Source organism: Staurois parvus, unplaced genomic scaffold (genome assembly GCF_062004578.1).
Source record: "Staurois parvus isolate SC_StPar_1 unplaced genomic scaffold, SC_StPar_1.0 ptg000081l, whole genome shotgun sequence".
Taxonomy (NCBI): Eukaryota; Metazoa; Chordata; class Amphibia; order Anura; family Ranidae; genus Staurois; species Staurois parvus.
Genome location: NW_028317877.1, coordinates 4040484 through 4066848, shown reverse-complemented (window position 1 = coordinate 4066848; position 26365 = coordinate 4040484).

Sequence of the window (26365 nt, the reverse complement as noted above, 5' to 3'; positions counted from 1 at the left end):
ACCTTTGGACTTAATAACTGGTTGACCCTCCTTTGGCAGCAATAACCTCAACCAAACGTTTCCTGTAGTTGCAGATCAGACCTGCACAACGATCTGGAGTAATTTTGGACCACTCCTCTTCACAAAACTGTTTCAGTGTAGCAATATTCTTGGGATGTCTGGTGTGAATCGCTCTCTTGAGGTCATGCCACAGCATTTCAATCGGGTTGAGGTCAGGACTCTGACTGGGCCACTCCAGAAGGCGTATTCTGTGCTGTTGCAGCCAGTTTTGTTGAATTACTTGTATGCTTTGGGTCATTGTCCTGTTGCATCACCCATCATCTGCAGAGCTTCAGTTGGCAGACAGATGGTCATACGTTTTCCTGCAAAATGTCATGATAAACTCTGGAATTCATTTTCCCATCAATGACAACAATCCGTCCAGGCCCTGAGGCAGCAAAGCAGCCCCAAACCATGATGCTCCCTCCGCCATGTTTTACAGTGGGGTAGAGGTTTTGATGTTGGTGTGCTGTGCCTTTTTTTCTCCACACATAGTGTTGTGTGTTCTTCCCAAACAACTCAGTTTTGATTTCATCTGTCCACAGTATATTTTGCCAGTAGTGCTGTGGAACATCCAGGTGCTCTTTTGCAAACTTCAAACGTCCTGCAATATTCTTTTTGGACAGCAATGGCTTCCTCCGTGGTGTCCTCCCATGTACTCCATTCTTGTTTAATGTTTTCCTTATTGTAGATGTGTCAACAAAAATGTTAGCATGTGCCAGAGATTTCTGTAGGTCTTTAGCTGACACTCTGGGTTTCTTCTTTACCTCATGCAGCATTCTGCGCTGTGCTCTTGCAGTCATTTTTACAGGACGACCACACTTAGGGAGAGTAGCAATAGTGCTAAATTTTCTCCATTTGTAGACAGTCTGTCTTACTGTGGACACATGAACATCAAGGATTTTGGAGATACTTTTGTAACCCTTTCCAGCTTCATGCAAGTCAACAATTCTTGATCGTAGGTCTTCTGAGAGCTCTTTTCTGCAAGGCATGGTTCACATCAGACAGTGCTTCTTGAAACCAGTAAACCCAAAACAGGTGTGTGTTTTTTAAGGGCAGGACAGCTGTCAGCAACACATCCAATATCATCACACTGATTGGAGTCAAGGTTGGCTCACTCCTGGCTCCAATTAGCTCTGGGAGAAGTCATTAAGCTAGGGCCTCACATACTTTTTCCTCCCTGCACTGTGAATGTTTACATGTTATGTGCAATTAAACCATGGCAACATCTAATGTTTGTGTAGTATTATGTTCAGCAGACTGTGTTCTTCTATTGTTGTGACTTAGATGATGTTCAGAGCACATTTTATGCCCAATTCATGCAAAACTCCATGTAATCCCAAGGGGTTCACATACTTTTTCTTGCAACTGTAAATCATGAATGAAATCATAGTATTGACATCGAGATTTCTTTAAAAAAACCAATAAGAATAGTAGTTGTGAGATCACATGACCAATATCATGATATTGCAATCATACCTCGATTTTGTAACATTACGACACCTACTATGCCCAAGATGCGCCATAGTAGAACACAAGCTCTGAGTGAGGGGGCATGAAAGTTGCTGGGGTTTGTAACCATGGGAAGAACTCTCCCACTGCAAAACATTATTACATTATTAGCATTAGAGGAACAGCAAAAGAGTCACACCTGTTTGTGATGTAATGGTGACGTGTGATGGAAGACTCTTTCCCACCAACATAAGTTAGGACAATAGGATCAGCTTGGGGGGCAGTAGAGTGCAGGACATGGACACGGCATGAATTTTATGGTTTATTTTCCCAAGTGCCTTTATCCTAATTGAGCAGTGGATATAGGAGGAAGGTGTTCTAAGGGCTCACATAGCTCCTATAAATAGTGCAGCTTGGGTGCCATAGTAACATAAAGATAGCCACAGGAGAGTGCATGCTATTATGCTACTGTGCAAACAGTAGAATTATTACAAACCTATGTATAAAAGAAATACAAATCCTAACTGTTATGTAAAACACAAAGATAAAAACATGCAAAGCAAAGCAAGAAGAATTCTGATCGTTATTTAAAAAGCACACAGTTGGGTGAATCTGCTAGCAAGACTCAAAAACGTATGACTGTTTCTTGTTTATATAATTTACTGCTTAATGATGGTATAAGTAAGGATTTCTTGTTTTTTGAATCCTTGGAAAGGAGAACTGGGGAAGATATTTTTAGCCAAGTTAATAAATTCTTTCAATCAAACAACATGTTTTGGGCCAACTGTGTTAGAGTTTGTACTGATAGCCTTGGCTGCTAAAAAAAACCCCCAAAAAACAAAAACAAAGCACTTCAATATGCCATTATTATTGTGAATTTTGTGAAAGCAAGTGCATTAGACAGACAGCTTTTTCTATCTTGCTTATAAAAGGAAGTTAGCACTGACCACAATAACCTCCTATTATAGACAAAATTAACTGGCTCTCAGAAGGCAAGGAACAATACCATCAATTACAATCTTGAAGTGTATGTATAGCCAAAAATGTTTTTGGGGTTTCTTTTTTTCTGGATAGAGTGGGGAAGAGTTAAATATGTGTCAGTTTATTTTTGCCTTCTATGTTCCATTGGGTGGATTTTCCTGCACTTTTTTCTGTGGAGACACAACATATAGTGTACAAGACTCAGAAATGCAGGACTTAGGCATAGGTATCACATGGAGAGCAGGGCTTAGGAATGGGTATCACACACAGCGAAGGGCTTAGGAATGCATAATGCAGAGAGTGCAGGGGTCAGGAGTGAGAAGATCATACTGTACAGAGTGCAGGGCTCTGAAGTGCATCATGTACAAAGTGCGAAGCTTAGGAGTGCATAACGTAGAGAGTTCACGGCTCAAGAGTGTGTATCACACAGAGTGCAGGGTCAGGAGTGGGTAACATAAAGCGTGCAAAGCTAAGCAGTGTGTAATGCATGAAGTGCAGGACTCAGAAATGTGTAATGCACAGTATGCAGAGCTCAGAACTGCGTAATGCATGAAGTGCAGGACTCAGAAATGTGTAATACACAGAATGCAGAGCTCAGAATTGTGTAATGCATAAAGTGCAGGACTCAGAAATGTGTAATGCACAGTATGCAGAGCTCAGAATTGCGTAATGCATGCAATGCAGGACTCAGAAATATGTACTGCACAGAATGCAGAGCTCAGAATTGCATAATGCATGAATGGACGGGCACAAGAGTGCAGGGGTCAGGAATGCTCATCACCCAGTATGCTGGCTCAGGAGTATGTATCACACAGTGCAGGGCTTAGGAATGCATAATGCACAGAGTGCAGGGATTAGAAGTACATACATGGTTCCCTTCTTGATGATTCTTCATGGCAGCATACACTGGGTTGTGACTGTACTCCCTCAACCTGATAGGACTGGTTAACTATAAGTTTAGGTATTGTCACGGTCGCCCGATCGCCGCCACCAACATGCAACAATCGCACGACCGCGACCAACAATAATACGTCACGCCCGCGGCGTTAGACCCCAGGCCTTCTCACCAAACTTGTGACCGAAGGACCGGCCGATCTAAAACCGCGGTGTGATGCACGTAACAATGCCACACTCAGCTGCACCCTGCACGATTGTCCAGCTAATGGAACGCAATCGATGCACCGGCAGCCTGAATGCGCTTGTTACTGGGTCGGGTTAATTACGCAACTAACCCTTCACTGCCACCACCACTTTTTGTACAGAGAAAGGGGAAACTCTCTTTATCAAATATACACTGTAACGGCTGAAAAGTCTCCTGTCCAATACGGTCACCGCAGGCTGATTGGGCAAAGGATTAAACAAACACAGTAGCGTCTCTTCAAAAGGCAAGAATTCGTGAATTGCAAGTAAGCGCTTAGAAACAGTTTAACACTTTCAGAAAGAAAGATTTATTACTAAAAGAGTCAAACAGGTGCAATAAAATATTTACAAAGAAAATGTAACTAGATATATACAGTGGGGCAAAAAAGTATTTAGTTAGCCACCAATTGTGCAAGTTCTCCCACTTAAAAAGATGAGAGAGGCCTGTAATTGGCATCATAGGTAGACCTCAACTATGAGAGACAAAATGAGAAAAAAAATCCAGACAATCACATTGGCTGATTTGGAAAGAATTTATTTGCAAATTATGGTGGAAAATAAGTATTTGGTCAATAACAAAAGTTCATCTCAATACTTTGTTATATATCCTTTGTTGGCAATGACAGAGGTCAAACGTTTCCTGTAAGTCTTCACAAGGTTGGCACACACTGTTGCTGGTATGTTGGCCCATTCCTCCATGCAGATCTCCTCTAGAACAGTGATGTTTTGGGGCTGTTGCTGGGCAACACGGACTTTCAACTCCCTCCAAAGGTTTTCTATGGGGTTGAGATCTGGAGACTGGCTAGGCTACTCCAGGACCTTGAAATGCTTCTTACGAAGCCACTCCTTCGTTGCTCGGGCGGTATGTTTGGGATCATTGTCATGTTGGAAGACCCAGCCACTTTTCATCTTCAATGCCCTTGCTGATGGAAGGAGGTTTGCACTCAAAATCTCACGATACATGGCCCCATTCATTCTGTCCTGTACATGGATCAGGTGTACTGAAATGCAGGTGTATGGGAGATGATACCCTTTAGTGCATTGGGGTTACAATCAAAATGGCACTGCACTATTGTGTGCATATTGTGTTGCTGTGCATTGAGGAAACATACTGTAATTACTGCTATGTATAGGTGGGAACCCAGCCTTAGTCAACATAGCTGTGATGATAAAGGTATCCTATTTATTAATCCTCAGATGGCAGCTGCAAAAACTATAAAGATGCTTGCTGGCAGATGTTTCATATTAAATGTGAATATAAAAGTGATATACTAAAGAATTATAAATGTGAATGCTCCTCAGTACAGAGGAAAAAGAACTTCTCAATTTGTGCAGATTAAATTGTGTCATTCCACTGCAAAAGTTTGACTGATTAATTGATGTATATAAATATCAATTCCCCCATAGCTTTGGTTATATTTACTGTAATTGCAATATTCAGTTTGTATATAAAACAAGAAAACTATATGTTTAATTCACAAAGCCTTAGCATAAGGTTAAAATGGAGCTATCGGCAAAATAAAAAAGACATATATGCTGCGGTCTGTCATTAGCATTAACACAGCAGTTTTTGTTTTTGTAAGTTCTCTTGTGAAACAGTTTTATTAGCTGCTGCCACTGCCAGTAGAACTGTTAATTATCCGTTTCCATTAATAGGGTGACAATGCTGTTCATTCTGCAGTGAAATCATGCAACAGCATTGCCCCTGCCCCATCCTGTTCATAATAAAATAACAATATAATTTTTTTTCAGGGGCTTTTCCTGGATTGTTTTTTTCTGGTGGCCCAGCTCCCCTGCAACCATTCTGGCCTAGGCCTAGGCCAGAATGACATGCCTTTCTCCCACAGCCTCCTGGAACACCCCACAATCCCAGGAGCTTGCAGGAACCCATTCAGAGATTTTGTAGGGGCGAAGCTGCTCCATTATCTTGGGCTGTGCTGCCTGAACCCGGAACAGACAGTCTAGTTTAAGAGACAAACAACTTAATCATAACTCCAACGAATACATTATAAGCAGGTATTGCAACCTTTTTTCCTTTTGAAAAAATAAAAGGTTTAAACCATATAAATTAAAACTTACCATTGTAAGCACTCAAGACCTGTTATATTGTTTATCCAAATTGTAATTGACAATTTTGCTGGACAGTTTGAGGGGGTATGTCTTTAGAAGAACAATAGCTGATGTGTAATAATATTGACAGAATGCATCATATATGGAATTTGTGCCCCTATTTACATTTTAATGATCATTTAGTCATGGGACTGTCAGTTTGAAAATTTTTTTTAAAATAAAGATTCTTTTTCTGGCGTGTAAGCTATGTAAAACAAAGTTTATATTTTATAAAGTTTAATTAGGGAGCCTTAAAAAGATATTTTCCCACTCTTTGTTAGTACCTCAAAAATTGATCCCTAGATAATTACAGACTCTCACTCTACTTTTGTAACAGTTCAGTTCTAGGTACACAAATGCAGACTAAGCTAACTGTAAAGGCACAGTACAGTATTCCACCAACAAAACTGTATAGGCTGTACTTAGGTAGCAACATCAAAGACCCAGCCCATGGGATTGGCATATAGGGTAGAATTTTAAAACTCTTAATATCTGTCAGAATGTGACTGCATCAGTAGAATTTGTAGGCAGCTGTGTGACACTCCTCATGCCTTCTGCTCTAAGCAGAAATCTGGCCTATGGGTAAGAGATAAAAGAAAGAAACCATTTACCCAAATCAGAAGAGTGGTGTCTATGAAGGATCATTCCTGGATATTCTTCTTAGAGCCAACCTGAGCATGAGACTCTTACTTCAGGGACCTTGCTACATCTTGGTGTCCAGGGCATGTTTCACCTTTTTTGCTCCAAATCTTCCCAGTAGCAGCCAGTAGACTTGGACTTTAAGCCAGTTGACAATAATTATAATTGTCTTAGACCCAAATCCGATTCAAATATAAATATAATTTTTCAAAACCAATATAATGCATTCTTAGATTTCAGCTTAATTATATACACGTTATTTAAGAATTAGGGATGAGTTTAAGGTTTGGTCATATATCTGAGGACGCTGCCAGGTGAAACATACGTAGAAGCTTGATACTGTCACTTCTGGGTTCCCGTGACGTCACATTTGGCCCACCGAAAGTGAGGCTTGAAACACAAGCTGGCCATCACCATTGGAAATAATACAAACACAGGATGCATAGACTGGTGCCGGTTTCTGGGCACTAATACATGTGAGTGCATCGATATTTTATCTACTTACAATTTTCAATAAATACTACACTTTAATTTTAATTTATTTGGCTTATTAAAGCTGCTTATTTAAGCTGCTTGGAGCAATATATATATCTTGAGGAGAGCCTGGGACTGGGAATCCATCCACTATTTGTATACCCAGAGTCCTGTGATCACTAAACTGGGGGCAGTTATCTTTGACCCCCCTGGATCCACATCTCATATTAGGAGACCAGGAGGCCTGATCCAGGAGAGCTTGTTGCTGGTCGTCAATATTTATGATTACAAAGTGCTATTTGACCACCTTAACCGGGGTCAGTTTTTTCTGGTGGTTGAGAAATTCACGTATTGTCTGCATGTGGTGACAGAGGAAATCTTTGGTCTACGGGACTACATCTTTATGGGACTGTCAATAAATATATGTTCGCTTTTCATCATATTGTGTCCAGGATTATTATTTGTTTTATGTTATTGTTAGATAATTTTATTTTTGTCATATGACATATTTTAGCGCCTACCTATTCATGTATCTATTTGTAATAAGTGTATTTCCCTATTTAGGGGCAGCTGCTAACTTTTCCGGCTTAGTGCGGGCATCATTTACTATTGTTTGATGTATTCACCTATCTAGGCGCCACAATATTGCTTTTTCACATATCAGTCAGATATCTGCCTTTTTGGGCAATAATCTGACTTTTATGTGACAGCTTCCTGTAAATGGTTGTCAACCAGTGACCTCACCCACATGCCCCCAAATATTTACTGGTTGGGAATTCCCAACCATGAAAAACAAAGGGGCAAGGATAGCACTGAGATCACTGACCAAATATGGCCACCACTTTATACTTTTCACTTTTTGTTTTTGAATGAGTAAGGGTACTTATTGTTAAAGGGGGCTTGCAGATTCCAATAAGTCCCACACCTGCAGATCCCCACAACAACTGGGCCACAGTGGTTGATTCAATACAGGGGAAGCCCCTCATTTTCCCCACCAGGCTACATGCTCAAACAAATTTCTGGTATGGATCTGGGGAAGGGGATTTAAGAGTAATTTAAATGGCATTTTTTTTTTTGTAAATGTTAGTTTTTCCCTATTGTCTAGATTGTCCTTGGGGTGTAGAGTTCAAAAGGTGCTTGGAGCACATTGTCAACATCTTTCTCAACGCTAAGTTGCAGAGACCAGATGGTCCTCAGAAAACAGATGATATTATCCTAAGGGTGCAGTGTTGAGATGGTCTGCAGAGGCAAAATGCTCTCAGGGAGTAGTTTTGAGATCATCCTCAAGTCACAGTGTTAAGATGGAAACAAAACATGCAGTGCCTCCCCTAATCATCCAACTCAGTTATGAAGCCAGTGCTCTGGGAAAATGGTTGCTGAACACATAATCTAGAGAAAGAAGCCGACACAATAACATGTATCAGTGGCATGAATATAGGCACATAAGGCCTGGATGGCTGAAACATATTGATTTATTTGTGGCTGTAATACCCTGCATTAAATAAAACCCATCATGCCACTGACACATGGCATTGTGTCGGCTTCTTTCTCTGAATACAGTGCTGAGATGAGCCTCATATACATAGACAATAAGGTCATCAGTCATAATGGTGCAGAGACAATATGGTCCACAGGACACAGTGTCTAGATGGATCATAGTGGTCCACATAGATGACATAGTCGGCAGAGCGATGTGTTGAGATGGTCCTAAGGGTGCAAAATCAAGATGTTGAGGCTCAGAGAAGAGGTGGTCCATGGAGTGAAAATGCCAGTATCTTCCACAGGGTACACTGTTGAGAACGTCCGCAGGGCACATTTTCACTATAATCCTCAGGGTACAGAGATGAGATGTCCTCAGGGCGCTGAGACAAGATGATCATTAGAGTGCAGAGACCAAATGGTTCTCAGGGCACTTTACACGGAGACGTGTCAATAATTAAATAAACACAGAGGAAAAGTGACTTCAGACACCACACTGAGTAACATGCCCACCCAATTATCTAAAAGTATCACAATTTATAGAACACCATCCCTGCTTGACCCCCTAGCCAATACCCTCTCAAACTGACTAAAGCAAACAATAAAAAGTATGTAAAATAAAAGTACTCTATGCAAGTATAAAAATGCAGAAAAACTTGATAGAACATTAACTATACTCAAAGCAAATATAATAAAAGGCAATGCAACATAATGTGAGAAAGTCCATCCGCTTAAGTTGCAGTCCATGTCCAAGCAAGGCAAGCAGAAGGATCTTAAATTCAACATGCAGTAATTGTAGAAAAACAGCAGAGATGATAGAAGCTTAGGACAACTACATAAACCATGCTTAGCCAGAAGGGGAACAAGGGAAGAAGTTATCAACATAGATCTATGTTCAAACTTGTAGCTGTCACATCAGTCCCAGCATTCCATTTGGGCTTCCTTGATTTAGTATGCAGCAATACTTTTGAATATAAACTCTGCCTTTAGGTTGTCTCTGAGACTTGTATTGTCTGCCCAGGAATTCCGAGACTATTGAGCATCTCAGGGAGGGCCAACAAGCTTCCCAGCTTATCATCCAGCCATTACACAAAGCAGCGGAATGGGGGGCATATCCAATTATATCAATGCATTTTGTCACATAATAGACTTCTTCAGGGAATAATGATCCTCCTACAGACGGGGTCTTTTCACTCAGAATTTTTCCTCATTATTACAGTCAATCTTGGTACATTATCCCCCAGTGGCTTTAACAGTAAATAAATTAAAATTGCAGCCATTTTTGTGATTTTTGGTCCCTAGGGGCAATCAGGATTTCGGGGCTCTGATGTTCCTGTGTCATATTTACTGACTATACTCACCAATGCGTTGGTACCCCTTTAAGGGAAAAAGTGAGCATAATTTTGAGACAAAATTCTGAGTGAAGAAATCTGCTATAGGACAAAAAGTGTCAACCTCATTAGATGCGCCCCACCCCCTCCTGCTCTTTGGCTGTTGGCGTGGGGTGTCTCCCCTCCATGAGATGCTCAGTAGCCACAGAATTCCTGGGCCAGCAAAACAAGCCTCAAAGACAACCTAATGCATGGCTAATGTTGTTTTCCTATGCTTAAATTATCTCTGTTGTTTTTATACAATTAATGCATGCTGTATTTAAGATTCTTTTGTTGGCTTGTTCTTACTTGAACATGAACTATAGCTTAAACTGAAGGACTTTGTTTCCTTTGAGTATCAGCAATGATCTGTCTGGTTATGCTGCATATTTATGTTTACATAGAGTACTTTTGTTTTACATACTTTATAGTGTTTTGCATGTAGACAGTTTGAAAGGGGAGTGTGTAGGCACGTGGCTACTTTAAACTGTACGTGTGTATGTGTGTAGCCATCTAATATGTTCATATAATATTGGCTAGTGCATGTAGGGGTTTAATGTATTCTTTGACATACAGTTGCAAGAAAAAATATGTGAACCCCTTGGGATTATGTGGAGTTTTGCATGAATTGGGCATAAAATGTGCTCTGAACGTCATCTAAGTCACAACAATAGAAGAACACAGTCTGCTGAACATAATACTACACAAACATTAGATGTTGCCATGGTTTAATTGCACATAACATGTAAACATTCACAGTGCAGGGAGGAGAAAGTATGTGAGGCCCTAGCTTAATGACTTCTCCCAGAGCTAATTGGAGCCAGGAGTGAGCCAACCTTGACTCCAATCAGTGTGATGATATTGGATGTGTTGCTGACAGCTGTCCTGCCCTTAAAAAACACACACCTGTTTTGGGTTTACTGGTTTCAAGAAGCACTATCTGATGTGAACCATGCCTCGCAGAAAAGAGCTCTCAGAAGACCTACGATCAAGAATTGTTGACTTGCATGAAGCTGGAAAGGGTTACAAATTATCTCCAAAAGCCTTGATGTTCATGTGTCCACGGTAAGACAGGCTGTCTACAAATGGAGAAAGTTTAGCACTCTTGCTACTCTCCCTAGCCGTGGTTTTCCTGTAAAAATGACTGCAAGAGCACAGCGCAGAATGCTGCATGAGGTAAAGAAGAATCCCAGAGTGTCAGCTAAAGACGTACAGAAATCTCTGGCACATGCTAACATTTTTGTTGACACATCTACAATAAGGAAAACATTAAACAAGAATGGAGTACATGGGAGGACACCACGGAGGAAGCCATTGCTGTCCAAAAAGAATATTGCAGCACGTTTGAAGTTTGCAAAAGAGCACCTGGATGTTCCACAGCACTACTGGCAAAATATACTGTGGACAGATGAAACCAAGATTGATGTCATTGATGGGAAAATGAATTCCAGAGTTTATCAAGACATTTTGCAGGAAAACGTACGACCATCTGTCCGCCAACTGAAGCTCCACAGAAGATGGGTGATGCAACAGGAAAATGACCCAAAGCATACAAGTAATTCAACAAAACAATGGCTGTAACAGCACAGAATACGCCTTCTGGAGTGGCCCAGTCAGAGTCCTGACCTCAACCCAATTGAAATGCTGTGGCATGACCTTAAGAGAGCGATTCACACCAGACATCCCAAGAATATTGCTACACTGAAACAGTTTTGTGAAGAGGAGTGGTCCAAAATGACTCCAGATCGTTGTGCAGGTCTGATCTGCAACTACAGGAAACGTTTGGTTGAGGTTATTGCTGCCAAAGGAGGGTCAACCAGTTATTAAGTCCAAAGGTTCACATACTTTTTCGTCCCTGCACTGTGAATATTTACATGTTATGCGCAATTAAACCATGGCAACATCTAATGTTTGTGTAGTATTATGTTCAGCAGACTGTGTTCTTCTATTGTTGTGACTTAGATGACGTTCAGAGCACATTTTACGCCCAATTCATGCAAAACTCCACGTAATCCCAAGGGGTTCACATACTTTTTCTTGCAACTGTAGTTTTCCCTGCATGTGTGTTACTAAAGCAGGCCATAGATCATGTGATTTTCTTTCCTGCAACCACTGGAGCTGTCCCTGCAGGGAGAACACAGTGGTTACTGCTAGCAGCTATAGCTGCTAGCAATAATTGCATGCTAAAAATTTGACATGCTGGTTGTATCCAAGTCTTTTGATGGATTGACTTGGGTACAATCCGACTGCCCACAGATGGATCAAACCTTGGCCCTGCTGTACCTACCGAGGGCATAAATACAGGGGGACCCTCCTGAGTCAGAGAGTCTGGACTTGGAGCTTTAGTGTGTGGACCAAAGCAGCATTTTACTGGTTTTCTTTGCAGTACACCCTTCTATGGGACCCGTTCTTTAAGGTTTGCATGTACAGTTGTGTTCAAAATAATAGCAGTGTGTTGAAAAAAGTGAATAAAGCTCAAAATCCTTCTAACAGTTTTTATTTCCATACACAGAAATGCATTGGGAACACTACACATTCTATTCCAAATCAAAACATGAAGAAAAATATATCAAATTGTGTTGTTCCTCTAAAAAAATTGAAGAAAAGTGAATATTAGAAAAGAAAAAACCTCAGCGCCCAGGACTCTCCTATTAAACGCACAATTCCCCGTGAGATGCTGCTGTACACAGGTGCAAAAACCAAAAAAACTTATATCAGTAAATACCAGCGCAAACCCACATAATAAATTGCATTACCCAACCAATTAAACAAACTTAAAAACCGTGACACAAAACCACTTTTGTGCTGGTACAATAAAAAAATAATAAATTATATATAAATAAATATATAAATAATTTTTAAATTCATAAGTCCAGTGACAAAAAATCCCAAAAAAATTAACAGTCCCGTGACAAAATAGGTCAAATTGTAATTATATTGTAATTTTCATTGGATTCTTCCGTGCCTTTGATCCCTTCACCATCCACCAGTGCAAAAAACCAACATAAACCGCACTCACCAGATATTAGTGAGTCACACGCCTTTCAGGAATATTAAGGGCTCCTGGACCCCCTTTACTTTTTATGAGACCTCCAAATACTGCTTCCTCTTGTATATGGGTACCTCTTCTGGTTACTCCTCTCACCGAATCCCCCAAGGAAAATCAGGAAGAAGAAAAGACCATAGCGTGATACCGTAGTGGTTTCTCATCAAAATAATCTCTCCAGACCACTCACATTTTAGCGGGATATAACCCGCATTTTATTTGAAACAACAACGATTTTCTTTAAAAAACGATCCACTTTCCAAGTACAGCGACTTTTGCATAAAAGACCCCACAGCCTAGTATACAGCAGGATGGCAGACCTCAGATGCAGACTCATCCACTATGCTAAGATGGCCCCTTGGAACGCACCGCTCGGTGTGCGCTCCACTCACCGGAAATGACGTCAGACGCCGGAACAGGCAACCGGAAGTGCGTCAACGCATTTCGCCCCACCCACAGGGCGTTATCAAGACGCTCTTTTCCACTTCCAAGCCGTTTATAAAGTAATGGGAGATCCCTCCCACTAATTAATCTGGACACAAACCTGGACACAAACCTATCCATCACCGCCATCCCTCTGTATACCCATGTGGGGTCCCCTTACAACAGAAACAGATGCATTTAAATTAGATGCATTTAAATTAAAAACCATACTTTTATCCATCACCTTAAGTCTTCTACCCCAAACATAAAGGTAAAGACAGGGAATTACAATACATTAAATATAAAAATAAAAATCTATATGGAAATAAAATAAAAAATAAAATAAAATAAAAATAAAAATAAAATTAAGAATAAAAATAAATAAAAATAAAATAAAAATAAAAATAAAATAAAATAAAAATAAAAATAAAATAAAAATAGAAATAAAAATAAAAATAAATAAAATAAAAAAGAAAAGAAAGTAAAAATAAATTAAATAAAAAACAAATAAAGATAAATTCCAAATTTATATAAAAATATATATATATAATATGTAAATACCGTATATAATATAAAAATTCAAAAACACCTAATCATGAAAACGCACTTCGGACATTAACTATATTTTACCAATTGGACAAAAAGCAATTTATATCAATATCTGCATTCAACCCATTAGGATACAATGTACCCATTTGATAAATCCACTTCGTTTCATTTTGAGAAACATTTATTACCATATTTCCTCCTCTCCAAGGGGCTTCTACTCTATCTATCCCACAAAATTTCAACGATGCCGGATCTCTATTATGATGCTTTCTAAAATGATATGATAAACTATGATGTTTGAATCCCTTCTTTATATTTCTAATATGTTCTCCCAATCTGGTGGCAAGTTTTCTCGTTGTTCTCCCTATATACTGGAGTTTGCAAGAGCACTCCAGCAGATAGGTGACATGCGTACTGTCACATGATATAAACTTATTGATCTTATGGGATGCTCCATTATAACAGGATTGAAAATCCTTGTAATGCTTTTTCCTGTCCCTTTTCAGGGATCTACAGGCCAAACATCTCCCACACTTGAAAATTTTTGAAAAAACTTGAAAACTTTTAAATTTAGCTATGTCACATAATTACTTTTGGTATTCTGGTAAATACTATAGGCAAGCAAGGGGTGTGGCCATGGGGGCCAAATATGCACCATCGGTGGCGAATTTGTTCATGAGTAGATGGGAAAGTGAAGCCATTTTCAAGAAAAGAACTACAGAGTTGCTAGTTTATAGAAGATTTATCGATGATATTATTATAATTTGGAAAGGTACAAGAGAGACATTGGAGGAGTTTATTCAAGAGATGGGGAATAATTCTTTCAATTTATCATTTACTAATAATATTAGTGAGGAGGTAGTAGATTTTTTGGACCTGACAATTTACAAGAAGGATGATAGGTTTTATACCAAGACATATTTCAAGCAAGTCGATAGGAATGGATACATCCCAAATTTTAGTTGCCACCATAGAAATTGGCTAAAATCCATCCCTAAGAGCCAGCTTATTAGGATCAAACGTAATTGTGATGATGAAGGTGTTTTTTTGGAGCAGTCTGAGGTGTTATTGCAAAGGTTTAGGGAGAAAGGCTATGGAGAAGAAAATCTGGCTGTTTCATTGGAACAGGTTAGAAAGATTAGTAGAGATGAACTCTTAAAGAAAAAAGAAAATAAAAAGAAGTTGGGAGATGTGGCTTTCATTACAGGATATTCTAAGCATTATAAATTGGTTGAAAACATCATTAAAAAATATTGGCCAATTCTAATAAGGGACGATACTCTTAGGAAAGTGCTACCTAGTAAACCCTTGTTTATATATAGAAAACCACCAACTTTAAGATCTCGTCTTGTAAAAAATGTTCCAGATGTACCTAAGAAAATGGTTACTTTTTTAGATAGGGCTGGTTTTTTCAAGTGTGGGAGATGTTTGGCCTGTAGATCCCTGAAAGGGGACAGGAAAAAGCATTACAAGGATTTTCAATCCTGTTATAATGGAGCATCCCATAAGATCAATAAGTTTATATCATGTGACAGTACGCATGTCACCTATCTGCTGGAGTGCTCTTGCAAACTCCAGTATATAGGGAGAACAACGAGAAAACTTGCCACCAGATTGGGAGAACATATTAGAAATATAAAGAAGGGATTCAAACATCATAGTTTATCATATCATTTTAGAAAGCATCATAATAGAGATCCGGCATCGTTGAAATTTTGTGGGATAGATAGAGTAGAAGCCCCTTGGAGAGGAGGAAACATGGTAATAAATGTTTCTCAAAATGAAACGAAGTGGATTTATCAAATGGGTACATTGTATCCTAATGGGTTGAATGCAGATATTGATATAAATTGCTTTTTGTCCAATTGGTAAAATATAGTTAATGTCCGAAGTGCGTTTTCATGATTAGGTGTTTTTGAATTTTTATATTATATACGGTATTTACATATTATATATATATATTTTTATATAAATTTGGAATTTATCTTTATTTGTTTTTTATTTAATTTATTTTTACTTTCTTTTCTTTTTTATTTTATTTTATTTTATTTATTTTTATTTCTATTTTTATTTTATTTTTATTTTTATTTTCAGTTTTATTTTTATTTTATTTTATTTTTATTCTTATTTTTATTTTTATTCTTAATTTTATTTTTATTTTTATTTTATTTTATTTTTTATTTTATTTCCATATAGATTTTTATTTTTATATTTAATGTATTGTAATTCCCTGTCTTTACCTTTATGTTTGGGGTAGAAGACTTAAGGTGATGGATAAAAGTATGGTTTTTAATTTAAATGCATCTAATTTAAATGCATCTGTTTCTGTTGTAAGGGGACCCCACATGGGTATACAGAGGGATGGCGGTGATGGATAGGTTTGTGTCCAGGTTTGTGTCCAGATTAATTAGTGGGAGGGATCTCCCATTACTTTATAAACGGCTTGGAAGTGGAAAAGAGCGTCTTGATAACGCCCTGTGGGTGGGGCGAAACGCGTTGACGCACTTCCGGTTGCCTGTTCCGGCGTCTGGCGTCATTTCCGGTGAGTGGAGCGCACGCCGAGCGGTGCGTTCCAAGGGGCCATCTTAGCATAGTGGATGAGTCTGCATCTGAGGTCTGCCATCCTGCTGTATACTAGGCTGTGGGGTCTTTTATGCAAAAGTCGCTGTACTTGGAAAGTGGATCGTTTTTTAAAGAAAATCGTTGTTGTTTCAAATAAAATGCGGGTTATATCCCGCTAAAATGTGAGTGGTCTGGAGAGATTATTTTGATGAGAAACCACTACGGTATCACGCTATGGTCTTTTCTTCTTCCTGATTTTCCTTGGGGGATTCGGTGAGAGGAGTAACCAGAAGAGGTACCCATATACAAGAGGAAGCAGTATTTGGAGGTCTCATAAAAAGTAAAGGGGGTCCAGGAGCCCTTAATATTCCTGAAAGGCGTGTGACTCACTAATATCTGGTGAGTGCGGTTTATGTTGGTTTTTTGCACTGGTGGATGGTGAAGGGATCAAAGGCACGGAAGAATCCAATGAAAATTACAATATAATTACAATTTGACCTATTTTGTCACGGGACTGTTAATTTTTTTGGGATTTTTTGTCACTGGACTTATGAATTTAAAAATTATTTATATATTTATTTATATATAATTTATTATTTTTTTATTGTACCAGCACAAAAGTGGTTTTGTGTCACGGTTTTTAAGTTTGTTTAATTGGTTGGGTAATGCAATTTATTATGTGGGTTTGCGCTGGTATTTACTGATAAAAGTGAATATTAGACTGTTAAAAAAAATAGCAGTGTTTGTATTCTTCTTTACAAACTCAAACATTCACTAAATAATCTGAAAAATGTTTGAAGATTTTGCTTTCCTTTGAATCACTTAATTAATATTTAGTTGTATAAGCACTGTTTCTGAGAACTGCTGTACATCTGTGTTGCATGGAGTCAACCAACTTCTGGCACCTGTGAACAGGTATTCCAGCCCAGGGTGATTGGACTACATTCCACAGTTCTTCTCTATTTCTTGGTTTTGCCTCAGAAACTGCATTTTTTATGTCACCCCACAAGTTTTCTATTGGATTAAGATCTGGGGATTGGGCTGGCCCCTCCGTAACGTCAATCTTATCGGTCTGGAACCAAGATGTGGCACGTTTACTGGTGTGTTTGGGGTCGTTGTCTTGTTGGAACACCCATTTCAAGGGCATTTCCTCTTCAGCATAAGGCAGCATGACCTCTTCAAGTATTCTGATGTATTCAAACTGATCCATGATCCCTGGTATGCGGTAAATAGGCCCAACACCGTAGTATGAGAAACATCCCTATATCATGATGCTTGGGCAACCATGCTTCACTGTCTTCACAGTGTACTGTGGCTTGAATTCAGTGTTTGGGGGTCGTCTGGCAAACTGTCTCCGGCCACTAGACCCAAAAAGAACAATCTTACTTTCATCAGTCCACAAAATGTTGCCCCATTTCTCTTTAGGCCAGTCAATGTGCTCTTTGGCAAATTGTAACCTCTTCAGCACGTCTTTTTTTCAATACTGGGACTTTGCGGGGGCTTCTTGCAGATAGCTTGGCTTCACATAGGTGTCTTCTAATTGTAACAGTGATCACAGGTAACTTTAGACCTTCTTTGATTTTCCTGGAGCTGATTGTTGGCTGAGTCCTTGCCATTTTGGCTATTCTATCCATTCGAATGGTAGTTTTTCGCTTTCTTCCACATCTTTCAGGTTTTGGTTGCCATTTTAAAGCATTTGCGATCATTTTAGCTGAGCAACCTATCATTTTCTGCACTTCTTTATATGTTTTCCCCTCTCCAATCAACTTTTTAATCAAGGTACGCTGTTCTTCTAAACAATGTCTGGAACGACCCATTTTCCTCCGAATTTCAGAGAGAAATGCACTGTAACCAGCATGTACACCATTTGCTGCCTTTCTTCCTTAAATAAGGGCAATAATTGCCACCTGTTTTTCAAAGAATGAATGACCTCACTAATAGAACTCCACACTGCTATTATTTTGAATATGCCCCTTTCAATTAGTGATTCAATTATACAGAATCAGCAGCATGCATGTCATGACTGTTGGGTCTGTTGGATTTCTATTACTCTACTACACCTGCTAGTAAATTATTTGCCATGTAGAAATATCATTTCTACCAAAAACAGTGATTGATCAGGTTAGTGATGTCTGACTGCTATTATTTTGAACACAACTGTATATGGACTTGATGCAAGGACGTCTTAAGTTATGGGTTGCACCATTAGAAACATTTAAGCAGATGCATGTACCAATTAATTGTGCACAGCAAATTGCAACACTTGCCAACTATGTGTAAAAAGGTGTTTTGATGCACCAAATTATTCTACTTCAATTAGTAATCATTTAATGATTCAGTAAATGGAAAAGTTATTCAAAGGAGAAGTTGTGTGTGTCAATTAATAGGGGAAAAGGAAATCCATGTTTCTAGCAGTGTATAGTTATTGTGTATCAAGAAGAATTGGGAACTGGGAAGGAGAATGTACTCAATCCTCTGGGTTTTTAGAAGTCACTCATGTGCCCCTAGGGGGTGATGTTCCCAACACTTGGCTAATCGGCAGGATACACCATGCAAGAAACTACACTGAAGAAAAGACATGTGACCAATGGCATATGCATGATTGGCTGTTGCAACATAGCAGGATGGTAAATCATGCTTGGTGCAGAAATGCCCTCCCTACCAAGTGGAGGGTGTGTATTCTGGAAGCTACGTCACTATGGCCAAACAGGTGCTGCCTTAGAAAGTGTTGGCAGAAATGGATGTGCCCATTCTAGATACTGGGGTACATTATGGGTCCAGAGGAGGACTGTTCACTATATTCTAGTGGGAAATAGTAGCGTTCTACATGGGTGACCCCATGCCACTATTTAAAATGGTGGCTTATGCCAGATTTTGCAAGAAACAAGCACACTAAAGGCACAGATGTGTGCTGGCTTCATATGAGAGCCAGAGTTAGAGCTCAAAGCCCCACTGTCCAAGGGGGTCATTGTGTGAAGGGAGCCATGAGAGGTGCTGCTATGCACCATACTGTCCAGGTTGGGACAGACCAAGGCCTGAACCTGAGAGAGAGTCCATGAGGGATAGAGCAGCTAAAGAGCAGCAAGGAAAAATGCAGATCTGAGGTGCAGAGTCTGTGCATGAACACTGGGACATGTTTGATGGTCAGGAGGACCAAAAAGATACTAAGGGTCAGGAGGACCAAGAGATACTAATCAGAGCAGTAAAGCTGCAAGAAAGAGCTAGGAGGCTGAATGTCATGTTTTGTTTGTATTGATAATGAGAACCCCCTGCGTAGGAAAATATACCGGTATGAACTTTACTTTCTTTTAAATAAAAGTGGGCAGGGAAGCCCTGAAAACTGTTCTGACATGCAGTAAACTCACTGTTTTGGCACTAACATTGAGCTAAGAAACCCTGATGGTTATCTCCATCCTACTCTCTATGAGCACATTGTGCCAGCTGCAAACAATTCCTCTTTGAAAAGATGATGGCAGAGACAGAGGAACCCAGGGACATTGATTGGGATGGACTGGTTAAACCTGCTCCTGGTAAACTCCAATAACCTATAGTAGTGGATGCCTTTTCCTAAAATACCATCTAAAGATGTTCCCCCCAGACCCTATTGCTGGCAGTTTGGTGCAGATCCCTCATGGATTTATTGGCTGTGCCAGACTGTGGGGGACCCGTCACTGAAAGTGTGGTGTCTGTAGTATCTCCTATGCCTCAAATGACTACAGATCTTACTGAAATGGAGCCCATCTTAGCTCAGTTCCAATTCACCATGGAACCACAGTATACACAGCATGGAGAGACCACTAAGGTGACACCTGCTCCTCCTTCTACTTAAGAAGCACCCCTGTAAGAGACCCTGTGTCTAGTACGGCACCTATGGTTTCTGTGTCTCCACTCATCCTAGCATCTTTACTATGGAATGATCTGCTCTCTCCAATGGTCTGTAGCAATGAGGCAACAGAGCCTCCAGAGTCAGCACCCCATAAGTTGCTGGGCAACAAAAAAGCGGTCTTTTACATCAGCTATCAGCAGTATGCTTTTTCTAAGCAGAGGAGTGGCGTTATACTACTGCAAATTACCGCAGAGTGCCAGATGCATAGCTTCTTCCCAGTGAAGCCCAAGGAAAGCGTTTGACCTTCCAGGCTCACGAGCTGTGACTCATGTGCCCCTAGGGAGCGATGTTCCCAACCCACCCCAAAGCAAGGGGTGAAGGGAGGAGCACGCCACCCACCAATGACTGGGAAACATGAATTTTTTTAGTTTATATGCAGTGTCGAAAATGTCTGCAGAATGGAGTTTTGTGGTGGTCCTCAGGATGCAGTGCCATCCAAGCTCACAGATGAGATTCTCTGCATAGCTCTAAGAGAAGACTGTCCCAAGGGCACTGAGACAAGAATGTCCTCAGAGTTGAGTATCAAGATGGCCCTCCAAGCTTAGAGACAAGATGGTCCACAGGGCTCAGAGACAAGATTGTCCCCAGGGCACAGAGAAGAGATCGTTCTCAGGGTGCAGAGAAGAGGTGGCCCTTGGATAGGAGAGCTGAGATGGTCCTCCAGGCACAAATGTGAGATTGTTCTTAGGGTGCAGTATCAACATGAATCCCCAAGGCGCAATGTCAAGATGGTCCTGATGGTCCACATTAGACGGTTGTAGTGCTACCCTTTTGAGAGCCACTGAGTTTTTGGGTCCCCCTAAGCTCTGCAGAGCCAGGCAACATGCATTTTCACTCTTGCATTCAAAGTCAATAATAGTCCAAGAGCTTGGTTTTTGTTGTTTTATTAGGGGTTTATAACTTGGATGGAGTCTAGCAGTACACGGGATGCCTAATGGAACTGAAACAAATTGGAGGACAAACTTCCTATGTTCAAAAAGGTGGAAAAATCCAGTCAGCACACAGTCTTTTCTAGGAGCACTTAGTCCCCTTAAAATTAACCTTCTTCAGACCCCAAATGAAAATCTCCTCATCCACCTGGCTGTCGTGAGGAATATTCCAGGGCAGGGGATTCTAACACACATGAGAATGCTGCCCCAGGGAGAACTAGCTGGGTATTGCACTGGACTGCCCTCTCCCTTGTAGGCCCAGGAGGTGTAGAGATACTCACACTGTCCAATTCCTGTAGCTGTAAAGGTAAAGCTGCTTTCAGGCCTTAGGCTGGGCTGGCTTCTTCCCCTACTGACAGGCTGTCCTTTTTTGTAGACTGTAGAACAGTGGAGGTCATTCTTTCCAGCTCCCAGCCTGTAGGTAAACCCTCCTCCTCTGGGATCCCCTCCCAGGCTCCACACCAGCAGCACTTCCTCACTTCCACCCAACTCCCCTGCTGGCCAGGCTTTCTCATATTTATGAGCTGATCTCCCACACTGCCAAGCCTCCTGCCTGGGATTGGTCAGATTCCGATAAATATGCAGATCAGCCCCTCTTCACCTCTGCTCACTAGCTTCTAGACACTTCTCCCAGTCTCTAGAGCAGGGGGAGGTACCAGAGGACTGAACTGTTGAGCCCTCCAGTTTTAACCTAAAGTAACCTTGCTGACTCACACCCAGGCTTCTAGCAAGCCTTTAACTATACACAAGAAAAACTATCTACACTGTTACATTGTCTACAAGGCACAGAGCAGAGATGGCCCTTAGGGCACAGTGTCAAGATGGTCCTATGGGTGAAGAGATGAGTTAGTCTTCAGGGTGCAGAAACAAGATAGTCTAGAGGGCACAGAGTCGAGATGATTTGCAAGACCAGTGTTGAGATAGTCCTTATGGTGCAGTGTTGAGATGGCCCTCAAGGATTGTTCTCTGGGTGCAGTATCGAGATTGTCCACACTACACAGAGAGAAGATAGTCCTCAAGGTGTAGTGTCAAGATTGTCTGCAGGGCAGAGATTCAAGATGCTCTTCAAAGCGTAGAGATGCGCTGGTACTAATTGAGCAATGTTGTTATGCAGTTCAAATGATGTAGTTATCCTTGATGCCCACCGCACCATTGTTTGTATGCACTGCAAGCAATTCTTTTTACTGATCATTTATGACCACCTGGAGCAGTGTTTGTATGCAATGTAAATTATTTTATTTTGTTGCTCTTTAAAGCCCTAATAGAACAGTGTTATTTATAAAATGCAAATGATGGATATATCATTGAAGTCCAGTGCAGCATTTGTTGTATGCAATGCAAGTAGTTCCTCTTTACTGTTCTTTTATGCTCACCTAGAGCAGTGTTAGTATGCAATGCTATTGATTTCCCTTTGCTGCATATTAACTCTCAAAAAGATCAGTGTTCTTATGCAATGCATTTGATGTATTTATCATTGAAGTCCACTACAGGGTTTTTTTTTAGCAATTCAAGTAATTACTAGGTTAGGATGCTAGATACATTTTTGGCAAACAAGGGAGCAGTGATTGTTTGGTCTGGTCTGTTCACAGTTTCACAAGCTGAGAGTTTGATTGCTTCCCCTTGCCTCTAGGAAATTTTCTAGAGCTTAGGGTGGGAGAATTCAAATGACCAGTCTGAATATTGATTAGGGCCCAGCCAATCCCTGAGGAAGTGTGCCTAGACGATGGCTGGGAAAGCTGATAAATAGTCTGAAGACCTGGACAGATTGTCTTTCCGTAAGAAGGAGAGTATCTGGCCTCAGGGGGCTATTGCCCCTGAGACAGCCTATGAACTGTGTTGCTGTTCTGTAAGGTTTCAGTGAGGGCAGAGCTGAGACCTGGAAGTGTTTGGGAACTGACTGCAGGAGTTCCTCAAACGGATCTGGTCTAGAGAAGGACCGTCTCACTCACTCAGCTGTCCTGGGGACTTGTGAGTAATGACCCTGAATTGATTCCAGGTGACTGTGTGCTTTTAGGATTTAAGTGCCAGAGGTAGCTTGGACATAAGGTCTCAGATACTGGCCATTCCCCATCCTCAGCAGTGTCCTGGACTGTGAGCTTAGAGAAGTATGCCCTCTTGTACTGTGCAGTGTTCCTGAGATTGCACTGAATACCAATAGCTGTGAAGTGGTGCAGGGTAACCCATCAGGCCATCCTCATGAAGTCTGTTTCTGATTGAGGTAATTTTGTAGGGCTCTGGCAGTGCTCATCCTGTTCCTCTTTGCATAAAGGAGCAGAAACCAGTCCTGCTGATGGGTTAAGGACCTTATATGGCTCAGTCCAGCTCTCCTAGAGTAACTGCCTGTCTCCTGGAATCTCCTCCATGCTCTTGAGACTATGCTGGGAGACACAGCAAACCTTCTGGCAATGGCACTTATTGATGTACCATCCTGGAGAAGTTGGACTGCTTGTGCAACCTCTGTAGGGTGCAGCTATCGCCTAATGCTACCAGTAGTGACAGTGACCAAAGCCAAATGCAAAACCAGTGAAAAACAGTCAGAAAAGATGAGTATGGAAAAAAATGTCAGTGGCATCCACCTGTAAAACCATTCCTGTTTTGGGGGTCATCTCATTGTTGCCCATCTAGTGCACCTGTTGTTAATTTCATTAACACCAAAGCAGCTGAAACTCATTAACAACTTCCTCTGCTACTTAACTGACCAGATCAATATCCCAGGAGTTTAATTGACTTGATTCTATACTCAGATTGAAAAGTGTTCCTTTAATTTTGTGAGCAGTGTAGAACAATGTTCATATGCTGTTCAAACAAAGTATTTATTATTGAAATTCATTGCAACATTGTTTGTATGCAATGCAAGAAATTCCCCTTTACTGCTCATTTATGGAGAGGAAGATACAGTGGGGTTTATTTACTAAAGCTGGAGAGTCCAAAATCAGACTCCCTTCTGCATAGAAACCAATCAGCTTCCAGGTTTCTTTGCCAAAGCTTCATTGAACAAGCTGAGGTTAGAAGCTGATTGGTTTCTATGCAGAAGGGAGTCTGATTTTGGACTCTCCAGCTTTAGTAAATAAACCCCAGTATGTCTGATGAAAAAGGTAGACAATGTGCCCCCACTGTTCCTGGGAAGAAAGTCTGTTTTCAAGGGATTCATATGCTTCCTTTTCTCTTCCACCCACAGTAGACTGGGAGAAGAGAGTAGAATCCTTTCACCAGCAGCAATCCCAGTCACTATTCCGCCTAACAGAAGTGACGTTGCAGTCACTCCTGGCATTTACCAGAAAGCTGGAGAACTAAGCCCTGTTGCCAGAGAAGTGAAAACTTGGCATCACCTGTACAAAGCCAGTAAATTACCAGGTATGCCAATAGCAGTGGAGTTGGTGTCTGCAATGAGTCCGGATGCATTGGATGTTCTGGAGACAGCCTGGGTACTAATGAGGTGCTGGGAAGGTTTTGGGCCAGATATGTGTAGAATGGACACAGGAATATGCATTAGCAGGAAGTGGAATACTAGTCTGGCCAGCCAGGTGTCAGCAATAGCTGACCAGCAGCAGAGGCATCAATTCAGAAAGCAGAAGAAAAGTAAGAGTCTAGGCCAAGTTTCAGATCATATGGGCAGCAGAGGTTCCTAAACAGAAAGCAGAAGGCAAAGTTTGGATATGAGTCAAAGTTAGCAGTGGGAGCGGACTACCACCCAGCAAGTTTCCTAAGATGTGCTGAGTTTTAAATAAGGTGATGGGCAACAATGTCAGTGCTGGATGTGCATTAATTTGCATGTAGCATTATCTAAGCACTGGACCATGGGTTGCAATACAGTATGTGCATTTGCAGATCTTTGGGCACAGTCATGAGTCTGATCATATTTTTTCAAATTTCTTATCCCAGAGAAACCAGTGAGAAGTCGGTAGCCATCAATATTACTGGCTGTGCAATGGGGTCTACTGCACTTATTTTCCAAATCCTTCACTATCTAACACTAGATCAGACGCCCTTATGTCCATGAATATTTTTGTCTAGCAAGTTGGTTCTATGATCAAACCAATCAAACTTATCAGACACTAGTGCTGATAAGCTGTTTTTGTAAAGGGTTGGTATATCTATGTAGGGCTCTAAGTGAGCGGCGTCTTTAACACAGAGTAAGCCCTCTCTACTGATTGGTTACTGGCATGTGGTAGGAGAAAAGTGAAAGCTCTGATGGGCAAACACAGTTCGCTTTTGACATAAGTTTGCTTCTGGGATCATTCAGAATTCATTCCAGGTTCAGTTGACCTGCATTTGACTACTAGCGATGGGTATTAAGGTACAACATCTGTGCTCCCTATATGGATATGGATGCTGGGGTGTGTTCTTGACCCTCACTAGAGCTGAAGAAATATCTTGGATCAGCTACAAAACATCCTCAACATTACAGTTGAATGTGACTAACTACTACTAGCTGCTTTTGCCATTCTTCTGCAAGAAGTCTTATTTGCATATTTTGATACCCTAGTGCATGTCATGTGTTTGCAGGATTACTACTTGTAATATTTTTTATAAAATTGTGTTATGTTAATGTGAGAGGTCGGTGTGCCCTCTCTTTGCTGTTGTTTTCTGGTGCATGAAAGGATACCCACAGTCCTAGGGGGGCAAAATGATTTCCGTTATATGTGCAAGCTTACCAAGTAGAGAGTTCATCAAATCTGCAAGCACCACACCTAAGTGCAGGAGGTTATTCTTTGGGTAAATTACACTGACCCTGACCTATGATCCTGACTTTTACTCTGAACAAGACCTTGTTAATATTTAATTATATTTTACACACTTTTTTGCTTACAATTTTCGCCTCTAGCAAGGAGAAATGATACAAATGATCTTTTTCTCCATTCAAGGAGGAAAAAAACATAGGGGTGGGCTGTATAGTGACCAATCACTCTGATAGCCAATCACAGCGATCAGGTAATTGAGAACCGGTCCTTCTGTTATCTGATCATTAGTAAGAGACCTGGAGATGTTTGTGACACCTCGGTCTCTGTTCTGGGACCACACTGTGCCCTGCGCTCTCAGCACAAACAGCATATATGTGGCATCATGGATAAAGACCCTTTTTTGTGAAGCTCAATATACAGATGAAACTCGAAAAATTAGAATATCATGCAAAAGTTCATTTATTTCAGTAATGCAACTTAAAAGGTGAAACTAATATATGAGATAGACTCATTACATGCAGAGCAAGATAGTTCAAGCCGTGATTTGTTATAATTGTGATGATTATGGCTTACAGGTCATAAAACCCCCAAATCCACAATCTCAG